We start from the raw sequence: 13,279 nt of genomic DNA on the forward strand, positions 1-13,279 counted from the left end.
GTATGTTTCTTACAATCGTAAGATGAGACTAATTCAACAAAATATTCTTTTTTATGTTTACTGAACCCCAGATGATCTTTCAGATGGGCAGGTTGTTATGGGAAAGTTTAAAATGAGCCAAGAGACACTTATTTATATGATACAAGTATGTCACATTACTGCCATATTTTGGGTTAATATCCATAAACTTGTTAATATACTGTTACAAAATATAAAATGGTTTAAAGATATGAATGTACTCTTGAATTGTATGTGAAAAACTTGGAAAATGAACAATAATAGATTTCTTGAGTGCAAGGAAAGGCAGAAAAAATTACTTTTCAATGTTGGAAAGACAATTCAACCTCAGATTTTCAATCATGGCTCACTCAGATGTATTTGCTTTTTGTTTACGAGCTGGCTTTCTATTGACATGAGGGAAGAACTGATCAATATTATTTAATGTAGCCAAGGTTTCACTATGTGTTTAAAAATTAGGCTGAATGATTTCTTATAAGTAATCTTATATTTCTAAAGGAAAAAGTGGTATATAAATCTAACTAACAAAATAAATAAGAACAGTTCTTGCTTTTCATGAACAGTGGTCTTTCTGAAACCAGCCCATCAAAGAATCCTTTCCTAAATTAATTAATTCCCAGCCACCAACTTTACCTACGCTGGCCATTTTATTAGCCATATCATCTTTGTGACTAGAGCAATTTCCTCCCATTTGTTCATTTTACTTTATTTCTAATGAGCACAATTGTATTTCAGCTCCATAATTGGTGCATTTTTGCACAAAAACAAAACAAGATAAATATTTTTAAAAAACAAAACTTCATCTATAGGAAATAAAGCACTGGATTGCCAGCTGCCTCACAGACTGTGCATACTATCATGGACACTGCAACTGCATTAAAAGTAAAAAAGCCAGAAACAAGGCTGCCTTTAAAAAGGTTGGAACACAACAACAAAAAGGATGCAATTCATCTTGGTAATGGCAGCAGCAGGAGCAGCAGCAGCAGAATTCTTCCTAATGATAACCAAACAGCTGTGTCAGTTTCAGGCAAAACTGTTAGTAAGGAAACAGCTTTTAACTAAGTATACTGATTAGCATTACCTTCTTCAAATATGAATTCGATTTTTCTGTTAACAGGCTTTCCCATTTGGGAGTGGTATTCAGTTGCTCTCTAGGGCTACTATATCTGAGCTGCCAACCTTCAGAAGACCACTGCTGCTATTCAGGCATTTAATTGCTTCCAACTCTTCTTGTTTCAGTGGACTTCATTTCTCTAGGACTCTCTGCCAGAATTCTTTAAATCTACGCTTGTATCTTCAGTGGCAGAATCTAAGCACTTTGTCTTCTCTTTCTGAATGCCTTCAATTTCCCAGGCATCAGCGATTTGTATTTTGGATTATGTGTCCTTAATATCTAAGCTGCGGCTTCAGTAATAATGCTTCTAGTGCGTAGTCTGATTTTATTTCATCTAGTATTAAATGATTAGTTCTTCTTGTGGTCTGAGGTGTTCTCAATAGTTTTCTCCAGCATCACCATTTAAAGGCATCCTTTTTTTCTTTTTTCAGGCTAATGTTCAAGCTTTCAGAGATAAAACAATGTGTCTTTGCATTTTAATATTTTTGTCTATTATTTGTCAGAGTAGCAGACATCTCTTTGTTGTGTGCCTACAGTCATTATCGCTGTAATTTTTTTAATATAAGCAGATACAGTCTATTATCGCTTCAACTCCTTTTCCACATATTTGCATTGGGTTTACATTGCCTGTTAACATAATCATTGTTGTTGTTTACTATTTAATATATTAAACTTGTATGCCACATGACTTTCAATGACTATGCGAGGCTCACAACAATCAAACAAAGAAATTACAATAAAATCAATAAAAGATAAAAGATAAACATATTTAGCAGGATACTGGCTTGTCCTCACTATTTTTTCACCTCCAAGAAGAAATTCCTATATCATCAGTAAATGAGGTTGTTGATGTTTGTCCCAGCAATTCCAATTTCTATTTATTCTAGTCTAGCGTTTTTCATCATATAATCTGCATATAGGTTAAATCAGTAAGATTACGATACACAGCCTTGGTCCTTCCTTTCCCAATTTTGAACCATTTAGTTGCTCCATAACTCTTCTTCAGTTCTTTTTTAGTTCTTCTTTAGTTGCTTCTATCTCTTGCATCCTGGTCATCATACTAGGCAAATGGGATAAACTGTTATACTTAGGTTTTTAAGGGCTATCCCCAATTTTTTGCAGTCTATAAAGTGAAAATCCTTTGTATAATCAATCTTGGCTGCCCCTGCCTCTCTGAATCCAGTTTGTATATCTGACAGTTCTCATTCTATGCATTGCTGAAATCTAGATTGCAGAATCTTATACATTTATTTTACTCGCGTGTGAGATAACTGCAATTGTTAGATAGTTTGAACAGTCTTTAGTACTCCTGTTTTTACTTCTGTAATCTAAATTGATCTTTGATATTCCCTTGGGCATGGCTGTTTTCCACACTTGTTTACAAACCATAATTATGTTTGGCTGGTGTGGGTCTTCCGGGCTGTGTGGCCGTGTTCTGGAAGTTTTGTTTCCTAACGTTTTGCCAGCATCTGTGACCGGCTGGTCACAGATGCTGGTGAAACGTTAGGAAACAAAACTTCCAGAACACAGTCACACAGCGCGGAAGACCCACACCAGCCATCATATTCCAGCCATGAAAGCCTTCGACAATACATAATTATGTTTGTTTCCTATATCTCTTTTCTGCCATTTAGTAGTTATCCAGATTTTTGCAGCCCAGATGTGATAGTTTTAGCTGTAAGAAACCTCGTTAAAGATCTGTAGACAAAAAGCAGTAGAACATGCAAGAGAATGTTGTAAAAAGCACTCTTGACCATTGTTGCCACCTAGAGGTGTACAGAAGTGGCCTTGAAGAAGGTATTCAAGAGCTATTATGAAAGCATCAGCTTAGCTCTGAAAGGGAGGAGGGAGGGAGAAAGAAATTCAAGATTGCCCTTCCTTGATGATATTTGGTATAAGAGGAAGGAGAAAAAAATCTCTCAGGCTTTCAAGATTCTATTATTATATCTTGCAACAATAAAGTAGAATTGCAGTACTCCTTGTAGAGTTTGTTTTCTGATCTGGCTTACTCAAAGAGCTGACACCTGAACACTCAAGAGCAGACAGGACATAAGCACCCCAAATAGTCCTCAGACGGCCTGCAAACACCATCTGGAAAGGGATGCTTGTTCCCAGCCTGCAGTGCTTCCATTTATTTGGACAAAAATTGACACTCTTTTGGTTCATCACTGGTGTCAAAACCCATTCATAACTGCTACTTCTCCCCAGGAGTAAATGTCAAGTAAAAATCAAGGGAACATCTCTATACTTTCCTGCACCCCAACTCAGTGGATGACCAATTTATTGAGTAATTTCATGTAGATTTTAAATGGCCTAGAGATAAGGTTGAATGTAAGAATGTAAGAAATTTACAAGGCAGGAGCCATGATTGTCCAAAGTTTCGGGGGTGCCATGGCATATAATGGCAATAACGGCATTTTCTTTGGGCCTTGTACAGCCCAAGCAGAAAAAGAAGAAGCAGAAAGATGATCAGGAAATGGTCTGATTCAGGAGGGCTCTCTTAGAATTTTGTGTGTTGGTTCCAGGCAGGTTTCAGACATACAGTTTTTGAAATTAAGATTTAGCATCATTAGTGCCCTCTTCTAAATCAAAGGCAAGGTCCTGGGCCTGCACATATATTTTGACAATACCAAGTGACCAGGGTCAGGTTCTAGGCCCTTAAGAGATACAATACAGCAGGTGAAATTTCTCTGTAGAAAAGAATTTTTAAAACTCAATGAAGTTATTATAAAAAGATTTTTTCTCCTAAAATACATAGCTTTTTTCCCAGTAGTAATGTTGTAATATAGTTACATATTTCCAAGTAAAGAATATATTAATATTATCTAAGAAATCTTAATGGTAAGTATAGTAGCATATTTTAGAGGTACCTTTGAACTGGATGTATTATATTGAAGAACAAACTGATTTACTGACAGCGCTGGAGGTAAAGACAGGCCTGAAGAGGGGTGGAGTTAGAGTCCCTCTTTATAGACTTAGCAAATTAGAATATACATGTGATTGGATATAGCAGCCAGACATTTCATTGGATATAACATATCATGTGCCTAGTGAGGTCAGTGAGGCTATTAGAGTGTAACAATGAGGTAATGGGGCAGGACTACAAAGACAATGTGGTTTTGAAAGAATAAAGAGGCAGTATTCCATGAATATAGTTTCTTTCTAGGGAGTTACTTTCTTTTGCTTTCCAAGAGCTCTGCTCCCTCCCAATATCTTTTCCCAGCTTATCAGCATTCCTTGGTCTTCTAAATGTTTTATAGCTAAGCTGGCACTGTAGTTTTTCTGGGAAAGTGTTTTTGTAATGAAGTAATTGCTCAGTTTGACACCATATAGCTGAGCTAGTCTTTTCCTTGGGAAGATGTATTGGGGTTAGGGGCATTTAGCTTGGCCACCCAAAATCTCCTATATCACATTTTAAAAACTCAATAATGTTTAAAAAAGAAATGGTTGAAATCCTAGGAACCCCAATGAAGAATTCCATTTTGAGCAAATGACTACACATACTACTGCTTTAGGAGTTGAAGGAGGAACAGAAAGACCTGGGAGGATGAAATAATTGTTTCCCTCAACCCTAATTCATAGTCCCTGAGCCACCACATAAAACCGGTTGCCTGAATTTACAGAACATAGTGCACCACAAACTAGCCAATCAATTTTATCTGAGTGCATTATGCAACTCCATGCACTAGTTTGTATTCCTGGTCCTCTAGAAATCTTCTCCTTCTTCAGATACTTTACAGCAGGGTTCCTCAACCTCAGCAACTTTAAGATGGGTGGACTTCAACTCCCAGAATTCCCCAGCCAGCCTGGGGTATTCTGGGAGTTGAAGTCCACCCATCTTAAAGTTGCTGAGGTTGAGGCACCCTGCTATACGGTATCTAGGAAAGTCGGGTGCCTTGAAGGAGAAAATGGTAGCCGGCAAGTTCTTGAGGAAAAATGAGACTCCTTGCAGCAAAAGAGCAATGGAAACAAAGAATCTAAACGGATTAAACTTTCCTTTAAAGCTGTCTTTTACCTTAAACAGGATTTACGCTGGCCAAGCTGATTCAAAAACAGGATATAAAGTCCAATATTAGCTGCAGCATTGTTAACAAGAAGCAACCTTTTTAAACATGGGATTTCCACAGCATGCTATTGGTGCCAATCATAACAAGATTGTTTCTGGCTCTTATATTTTGGTCGATAATGTTTCATCTTACTAAAAGCAAAAAAGGCTGTGTAGCCAAAGTTAAGCTTATTTGAGACAATGTGACTTTTTAATTCAACTTCCATTGTAAGCAGTTGAATGTGGTCAATCGTTTCAGTAACTCACCAAACGCTCATCTAGCCCACCATCTCCTTGCACTGCAAATGAGAGGCCTCCAGTAAGTCTGCAAGTCACACTTAAAGCAATATTATCTCCTGCTACTTCTCCTCAGCACGTGATATGACTGGGTTGATGATTGTGTGAACCATGTAAGCCATAGTTTGTTTTAATATGGTTTGCTGAATAAGCCACCATTGGCTTGGTTCACACACCATGCTAAACTTGATGGGTGACTTTGAGCCAGTCATACTTTTTAGCCCAAAATGTATCATAAGGCTGTTGTGGGTAAAATAGGAGAAAGGAATGCCTTACGTGCTCTCAGGCTGTGGCATATTTCCTCTGAACATTGAGGGTTTATATCTCCTCATGACCAAGAATCATTGAAAATGTTCTCCTCCGGTCTTCCACTGCCATTGACGCTGTTAGCAGCTCTCACCATATCTTCTGGCAGCAAAACCTGTAACTTTCTCATATGCAGTAAGGAAGTAGGCCTTTTTGCGGGTGTAGTGAGGGGAATACCGTACTTATTGCTGATTGATTTCACTGCCAGACCCTAACATCTAGAAGAAAGGGAGAGAAAACATTTCTAACTTCTGCATACTGTACATAATTGTATCAACTTTTAGGACATCCACAGATAAATCAAAGAGATAGTGAAAGAACACTGAATAAACAGATTTTCAGAACAAGCTGACCAAAAGGGCCCCTCCTTTTGATAATTAAAGCCAGCTATTAATAAAGAGATGAAAAAGAGAGAGATTTCCATTGGTCTATGAGTTATCAGAGATAATCACACAATAACAAGCAAACTAAATTATGAACAGCCTGCTATGTCATCTGAATGTGTGGATTTACCCATTAAATGCAAAACTGATTGCTCTTTTTCAACAGTGCCATCATATGCACGTTGGTTCAGCAGTAAATTCAGTGGGCTTGCTCTAGGACAGTGTTGTCCAAACTTGGCTACTTTAAGATGAGTGGACTTCAACTCCCAGAATTCCCCAGCCAGCATGGCTGGCTGGGGAATTCTGGGAGTTGAAGTCCATTCATCTTAAAGTGGCCAAGTTTGGACAACACTGCTCTAGGGAAATAGAAGATTGCAGACTTAGTCTGGCAGATAGTACACTGGTTAGTCTAAAAGGCTCCAATTGTATGTAGAAATGGGAACTTTTAGAAGGAGCACATGAGAGCTGTATATGTTTAGAACTGATGGCCCTGGGCTGGAGGGATCAAGATCTGCTGGTTACCTTTACACTACAAAAGACTGGGTCAGGGTTTCTTTTTCCATACGTGCTTGTGCTGTTGCTTTAAGGAAAAGGAGGAAGCATTTCTCTCCACTGTTCCAGGTCAAAATTCAAGAGAGGAATGCCAGTACCTTTTGCCAGGGCACTAGTGGTCACTGTTGTTGGCACTGAAGGAAGGGGAATGACCGAGAAGCATTTGCAGAAGAGAATATATATTATACTTGTGTTTCATGTTCTTGCAAGGAAGTGTTATTATGCATGATAATAACAGGTCACCTTTCCTGTGTAATTTTGAGGCTTTGCGGAAGCCCGTTTCTCCCATTTGCAGGAATCCCTGCCTCACCAGACCTGCATCTCTTAGGTCTTTCAAGGGGAAAAGTGGCTTGATGCTTTTTCAGCTTGTCCTGATAGGAACCCCTGGAATGATATATGAATGCACACAACATGAAGCATATCATGTGTCAGGGTTGGGAAGGTTCCAAGTGATTTTTTAAATTTTCCTTTTGCATGTAATAAGGGTGAGGTTTTTTTTTTATCCTGTACTACAAGACTGTTGCATTCAGAGCAGTAGTTTTTGTTTTGTAATCCCAGCATTGCAGGGTGGCTGTCTGGAAAACAATCATGGATCATATTTAAACTGTTATTGAAGAACTAGAAAATAGAAACACTGGTGATATAGAAGTGGCTTAAGATATATTTGGGTGAATACTGAAACAGACTCAGATGTGACTTCTTGGCAAAAAGAGATAAAAGGTTATATATATTAGGACAGTTCAGCCTTTGAAAATGAATGATTTGAATAATTTAGGACTTTTCCTTTTATTAAATCAGCTGCTTTTTTTTAAGCCTTCAGTGCAATCCTGAACAAAAATATGGATGCTTTAAGGAGTCTGTTTATTAAAGAAAACCTCTTCTATGTTGTTTTTAAGCATGCATAGTCATAGCAAATGTGTGCCTGTTTGTGCGTGTTTGTTTGTTTGTTAGCTAGGGACTACCAGATCTCAGCTGCAAAAATTCAGATTGCCACTAGTGATGGGAGGAAAGGGATATGAAGAACTCTAACGTTTTGCTGCTGTCTACTTGTCCAGATTTTTTGTGACCCATTTCTGGTGCTCATTGTGTAACCCGTTAGGCATATGGGCTAATCTCTGATGATCAAAATATGATAAGGTATGGTGATACAAATATAAGCAAGATTCAAGTCCAAGTACCCACTCAGTGCTAAAGTTTCCTGGATGACCTTAAGTTTATTATTGTTTCTCAGCCTAATCTACTTCAAAGACCAATGTGATGATAAAGTGAAGGAGGAAGGAATCAACAATGAACTTATTGCAGCATGGATAGAATTTATGGCTCAGAACACTGTTTGCTGCAAATCAACAGTGGAAGAATTGAATACTTGGGCTGTCTGTCACATCCTGCTTGTGGGATTCCCAGTCATTTTGATCCATGTTTCTTTTTTTACAAGCATGTATTTTTTTAATAATGTCTTTAGGACCTTCTTGTGGTCACATTGTTACCATGGCTAATGTATTGTCTGTGTTTATTCTGGGAGAGCCAAACACTAATGCCGAAATACTGCATGAGTGGTCCAGCCAAGGTTGCAGAATTAGAACTCCCATAGTTTGCCTTGGATCACATATTGCCTAGAGTAACTTTATTTGTAAATGTGACAAAAAAGAAAAATAAAGCTAACAGGAGAAAAAGATCCATATAATAACTATTCACAGCAGTATAAAATTAATTCAATTCTTAACTGTGTAAAAAAATCTAGGCCATGTAGAAACATATTGCTTCATCTTATTTTTAGAACACAGAGACTTTTCAAAATAGATAACAGAATCATGGATTTATTCCTTAAAATCAGGATTATATTGGCTGGAATAACTGCAACTGTGGCTAGTGCAATTACAAAATAGCATAATTATGCAATTTAATTGTATACAGCAGTTCAGAGTTTTTCTGTAAAAATCCCACCCTTAGTCCTCTCCCAAAAGCCCTCTTCTCTCCAACTCCTTATCAGTCATGGAGGAGTAAAAGGTGAAGGATCAAACTTGCTATTGAAGCAAACCTCAAACTAGAAGTAACTAAAGTTCATTTGTACACAGAATCTAGCCTTTGCACATAAAAAAAGAACACCTGTCAGGGTAGGCTTCCTACTTAGTTTAAACTAAGTAAAACTGAGTACCAGAATAAGAAAAATTCCATCGACATGTGATGATTGTGTTATGTAGAACCTAAAGCAGTAGCTGATTGGAGACCATGATTTTACTACTTAGCTGAAATTTAAGCTAAATTCTAGGACAACTTTTCCAAACCTGGATGCTTTAACCTTATTTTATGAAATAAGGTATTAAAGCCATTTAGAGTTGGTGATAATTGGAACATAAATAAATAAATAAATAAATAAATAAATAAATAAATAAGAGTATCCTTCAGATGGACTTGCTGCGAATTCTGAGAGATGAAATCCATACATTTGTTTTTTTAATAGTAATTTTATTAAAAATTACAATTACAACAATAAAAACTAATACAAACTAAAAAAGAAAAGAATTAAAAGAAAAATAGAAGGTGCAAAAAAGAAAAAATAGAAAAGAAAAATAGAAAAGAAACAAGAAATAAGAATATAGTAAAAAAAAAAAAAAGAAATATATAAAGCAATGACTTCCCCCTTCAACACAAGTACAAACAATTTTAGTAACTTATCACCTTCTCTTAAAATACAACAAATGATCTCCTCTTCCCATATCCCATCTTTTATCTATAAACAAATCTATAAAACCTTGTCATTTCAGTCCTGATATCAGCAAAGGTCCATTAAGGGTTACCAGAAATAACATATCTATTTTAACTTTGATTAGATAAGCCAACTTATATTCCTTCCTTTTACTTTTAACAATCTTGGTCTTTAGTCCCTTCAAATAATGTCCTAGAACTTGATTTCTTTTCATTCTCTTTGTCCCTTTTCACAAAATTCTTCAAAGCTTTAACAAGCCTCTTTTGCAAATCCAATATAGGAAAATTATCCAGGTCACTTTCTTGGTTTGTTATTTGTATATCTCTTTTAATAATCAAGACAGCAGCCAGTTTCTTTTGTATGTCCAGTGTAACATCTTTTTCCATGTCATTCTTGTAGCCTGTCATTTTTAAATCTACTTTCAAATCAGTCTCAATCTTGGCAAGTAACACTTGCTCCTCTTCTATAACATCTTTTAAACACAGTCCATCTACAGAGGCAGATACTCTTAAAATTAACTTCTGGGTCCATTGTTCAAAAGTATCCTTCAGTATGTCCAATGTTAAAATATTCTGCTTCATTCTGTATTAATAAGTCGAGTTTGAGGTTCTTCTCCATTAATTGTAGTCTTTAGTTCTTCTAGTTCCCTCTAGTGTCCAATTTTTAAAGTCTTACCTTATGTTTTTTTAAAAAAAAGAATTCAAAACAAAAGCATTTTCCCATGGGAAGGATTCTTTATAATTAATTCCAAAATATTATTTCAAATTTATCTGGACCCTTAATTCATTTGTAACTTTCTAAAATCAAAGTTTTAATTACCGTTCTGCTGTTTATTCCCCTCCCAAAAAAAATGTTTAAGTCCTAAAACTTGTATTTAAAATTATTTTGCTAAGGGTTGAAGGAAACTCACCTGGTGCTATAAAACTTGTCAATCCAAAGGTTCCTAATAGCTGAAAAGCAGTTAACAAGCAATTTCCAAAAGTGATCAGAAAAGGAAGTATGCAAACTTAGTGTCCTTTCAAAGGCACCGACTGCTGTTTGAGCAAGATGCCTATTCCCTCATCTCCCAGAGCTCCAAACCTGCTGGATACACAAGGAGCAACTGTCTGGAGCACTTGTGGGCGATCTCAAGTTCTCTCCTTGTCCAGAGGGGAATTATGAAGAGCCAGTCCACTCACTGGCTCTTCGTTCCACCACAATCATCAGCTCCATTTTTTTTGCAGACCTATCTTCAGTCCGCCATTTCTTCCTGGAAGTCCTGAGATAAAATCCATACATTTGAAGGGTACTCTTCAATCTGAGCTACCAAGCTGCTATAGAGCTAGCACTTATGAGCAATGCACCCAAGAAACAGGTCTGTACTACCTCTTTTTGAAACATTAAAGCAGCCCTTTTCCCAGCTCAAAAGCTGGTTGTGGTGGTCTCCACAAGCCTGTCTATGCAGAACTGCTTTTGCAGCTTTGATATAAAAAGAGGTGCTTCAGATGAATTCTCACACTGAAAAGCACCTTTTATGATGGAGTTGCACAGCCTTACTACAGAAAAAAGCAGATCCTTCTATAGAAAATGAAATTTTGGCACGTACAACTTTTCTTATTCTATCATAGGACAGTGTGGGCTGGTTGAATTTCTCTCTTTTACCTGCTAACTGCCGCTACAGTGCTGCCAGAGGAGGCTTGTATTGTACAAGCACCATGCTTTAAATTTACATGGAGATCAGATGTAAGCTTTAAATATTTCTCTCCATAGAAGGAAGAGGAGGAGGGGGAGGGGGAGGAGGATACACTGAAGAGAATGACTTCTTGTTTGGTGGTGCTAGGATTCCACATCTGGAAACCCCTTAACCAATATGGCTCCCAACCTGCTTATCAACACTCAAAAGTTGCTATACTTTTAAATGGCATCTTAATTGGCAGGTGCCAGCAAGTCAATAAATCTGCTCTTTTATATAGTACTAAGGAGAAATTTCACCTCCTTTTGCTGCACTTTAAACATGGACTTGAGAAGTGTGCTTTAAGGTTGGGCTGGGATTGGCATAGAGCTTTCCAATATTATTTCACAAATTAAGTAAAACGAATGGGGATTTTAAGAAGAAGATGTTACAGAATGTTACAAAGCATTAGAACAACTGCCAGCTCTCTGTACAATACTTATTCCTTCATTCACTGTTTATTTTGTCTCACACATTTGTTGCTAAATGGCAGTTTATATTTACAGCCCACTTTCTGTCCAATTCTTAACAAAGCTGGAGTCCTATTCTAAAAGGGTTACAGCTTTGTGGCTTCCCAGAACTGTTCATCAGGTATGATAATGAAAAAGCCAGGGGGAAAAAAAACAGGAAGTAAAAAAAGTGTGGCAGACATTCAGGCTCTGACATTTGTGGGTCATGTTTTCAGCTGGAGTGAAGAACTGCCAAACACGCAAACTGAAGAGTGTCAGGTACTGGCATAGCGAGAGGTTGCACCAGGGACTGCAAAGAGTGTTGGAAAAAGAGACAAATGGCTCCTATTTCTGGTCTGAATATTCATCCCCACAAAACTGATTTCTTTCAGTCGAGCTGAGATAAAGGCAAGAGAGTAGATCTCTTTTCTCTGATAGCTGCAACTGAAGAATAGCCTTCACTAACTTGGTAGGCTCCGGATATGGTGGGACTTCAAATCCCAGAATGCCTAGCCACCATGGCCAAAGGCCTTAGCCTTGAGACATCTCAAGGGACAATTAGACTATGGGCATATGATATCTAGGCCCTGGTGGAAAACACATTGCTTACTTTCAATTTCTCTGGTTAAAGGTGTTTTCTTGTAAATTTCATTGCCGTTTTTCGAGGGGAGGAAGTAATATTTTGTTTCCTCTTCAACTATCTTCCAAGGCTTGGTTAAAATATCTTGATTTTTAAATTATTTCCTAGAATTAAGGAGGCAGGGAACAATCTACATACATTCCAGCACTGTTAGTCAGTTATCTAGCAGGCAGTACTTGTCCTCCAGTTATCAAGATATCAGGGAAATGAAACCATAGAGGTTGCTTGCCACGATGAAACAATGAAGAGTAACTTTAGTTAGCAGCTCTTCATTTTCAGATTGCTCATGCCATTAACAAACATATTGTAAAAGAGCAGATGAAGCTTGCCTATTACTTTTAATTACCAGGTTACTAGTTAAATTTTAGTGTGACATTGTTTTAAGAGCTCACTGACAGACAGTAGTTTTGAAAAGAAAGGTCTAATTTCCCCCGTTTCTGATACTTAACATTTTCAAAGTACTTAGTAATCAGCTAGGACTTTAAAATGCAGTCATTCTTTGCTCATTGTTTTTCCTCCAGGAGTCTGTGAGAAGAACAGAGGAGAAGATATTATCAAATCATGTTTAAACCACTTTGTAGGAATGGAAAGTGAAAACAGTAGCAATGTGGAAATTCCTTAAATGTGCAAAAAAAATAAACATTCCTTTGCAGATGAAATAGGTGTTTTATATTTTATCGTCAAAGGACCCTACTGTTTGTAAGCTTGGGTCAAATTACAGGTCCACAGTCTTCTTCCAATATATGCATTTATAGTAGCATCCACATACAGCCTTTTCTTTGGGAGCTCAAGGCAGTACAGAGAGTCTGGCCAAACTAGGTGTCATCCAAGAGTCAGCAGCAATGTCTTCTAGATGTTTGGGCCACAGCTGCCGTGCGTGATCTTTTGCTGTTAGCCATGCTGGCTAGGTATTCAACCTCTGAATGACATCAACTTGTCCTCCCCCAAAGACTGACTAAACACAGACTCAACCTCAGATGCTGGACTTTTGGAAAACTCCAAAGCTTGAACACTTTTCCTTTATGGAAGCTTCTGAATTGCCACACACATGGTATTA

This window comes from Python bivittatus, unplaced genomic scaffold, assembly GCF_059951505.1.
Source record: "Python bivittatus isolate LINGU-HERP-01145 unplaced genomic scaffold, Pbiv_v1 ctg000700_np1212, whole genome shotgun sequence".
NCBI classification, from domain to species: Eukaryota; Metazoa; Chordata; class Lepidosauria; order Squamata; family Pythonidae; genus Python; species Python bivittatus.